This window comes from Pinus tabuliformis, chromosome X (genome assembly GCF_031772625.1).
Source record: "Pinus tabuliformis cultivar Carrire ecotype Pingquan chromosome X, CPIR1, whole genome shotgun sequence".
NCBI lineage: Eukaryota > Viridiplantae > Streptophyta > Pinopsida > Pinales > Pinaceae > Pinus > Pinus tabuliformis.
The window spans coordinates 1,655,960,763-1,655,962,956 of record NC_142308.1 but is presented as its reverse complement, the minus strand read 5'-3'; positions in this window follow the sequence as shown (position 1 = coordinate 1,655,962,956).

Here is a 2,194-nt window from a genome sequence, read left to right as displayed (position 1 = left end):
AACCTCTCCTTATTCACTCAAGACTAGTTCTGATACTGGAGTTGGTGGATACTGAGGGGTGACCTCGAGTTCTATCGACATGAGGTTCGTATCTTGGTCATTTAGCTCTTGTCCCAACTCCATGTCAATTGCATCAACCATTTTCTCAATCTGGTGAGCAAGCTTCCAATCCTACATATGCTCACCCTCTTATTCATTTTCCGGTTATTTTGAGTCTTCAACCTATATGGGCATAGTATGCTCTGTCATCGTGCCTTTCCCTTATTCATGTTCCTGTTTATGTTTCTCTTCCCTCTCTGTCCTTCTCAGCTCCTACTCTTCCTTCAACTTCTTCTTTGTTCCTTGCAACTTCCTTTCTACTTCCTCCAACCTTTGCTTTTCTCTTTTCCTTTGGTCTTCTCTCTTCATGCGTTGTTGCTTCTTTGCCTTCACTACCAAAGTTTCTTTCATAGTGATAGGATCTTCTTTGAACTTGTGGCTTTTCTCAGCCTTTGGGTTCTCGACAATCTTCCTCTTACCCTTTTCCTATCCCAGTTTGTTGCTTATTGTTGTTGTTATTGTTGTTGCTTCTTGTGGTGTTGCTTTTTGCAGAGAAGCTTTCCATGTTGTGGCTATACTGACTGGTTCATTGAGCTTGGAGTAGTTGTAACAATACCTCCAAGGGTCCTCCTCTACCTAATGACATGCCTCGCGGATCCAAGGATAGTACACCTTCACACAGTGGTCCTTGAAAATACTATTGGGATCATATGGATTGAAGTCTTTGGTGCTGAAGTCAAACTTCATTATCTCCTTAGCTTCGACATCAACATCTTTCAAGCTCTTAATCTTGTACAATCCAATCTGCAAAGGAAGAGCTGGCCATGGTGCCTTATTCCTCCTATGCATTCTTGTTGATAAGACTATGGATATGTGATATGAAACCTCTTGCATCACCAACTTGTATGTTCCATACCTTGGTAGAACATCCAAAGGCTTCTCTCTACCAAACATCCTTATGAAGGTGTCACTAGGTGAGGCATACCAATCTGTAATGTTGAGTATTGTCTCCATCGCTTCTCAGGACATGCAAGGGGGATTCTTCTCAAAGATCAACTTGTAAACCAATATGATGAAATTGTCAGCTAGCCTCACCATAACTTCTCGATCGCTTCATTCAAAAAGAAACTTGCAATCAATATTGACGACATTCTCTTTTGGTGTCCATGTCCAACCCATGCCAGGAAATTTATGTTGGGCACAGATTGCATCAATTAAATACACAAACATGTATAATCTCTCTTGCTCATCCTTGGGCAGATTTCGAGCATTAGTCACATGGAATTTTAACTGAAGAGCCAACAGATCCAACCAGTTGAATGGCCTTCCATCATTCACCAACTGATCCAACACAACCACCCAATTCTTCAGAAAGGTCTCTGTTGACAAGGTTAATCCTCTCTGTAGAAAGAGACGATCCCTCTAGCCTAATGGGTTGGTCTAGCAACTGAAGTGACAATCAACTAGACATCTTCCTAGATTATAATTGAAAAGTAGAATGAGAGAGATGACCTACCTCACCCTGATGCTATTCCGATTTCCTTTCTCGATATCCTCGAATCGCTTGTGTCACGGATTTGTTCCTACTTCTTTAAGCACTTATGTACCTTCACAAGTGATCAAGAGACAACAAAGAATGCCAAAACCAATAGAAAATCCAATAATAACCTACTTAGTTGATCAAGGATTGCCAAGCTAATACATACATGAACATATATATTTTGGGAAGATGAACCAACAATTGTATATTATTTAAAGAATAAAGGGAAGCTTACAACCATAGCCTTGATGTTGAAAGGCTCTCCTTGAGTGGTAATCCAAGTCCAAGCCAAGAAACTCTCCAAACACTCCTTCTCCAAGTCTAATGAATGGCCTCTAAGAACAAGCTCAGCATAGGGGTGCAAATGGACATAGATCAACCCAACCTCTAACCTGACCAACCATTTTGGAATGGGAGAGGATGAATTTATAGACTGGGAAAGGAGTTAGGACTTCTCCAAAGATATGATTAGGCCCACATCTCAAGGAGGTAGCTCATAGAGATAAGACAAAGAGGTCAAAATGGGAGGATTCGACCTCATCTATGCGAAACCACCTCCATCTCGCCACTCTGGAAGCTTCTAGATCACGAAGCTTCTCATCTCCTTTGGGAAAA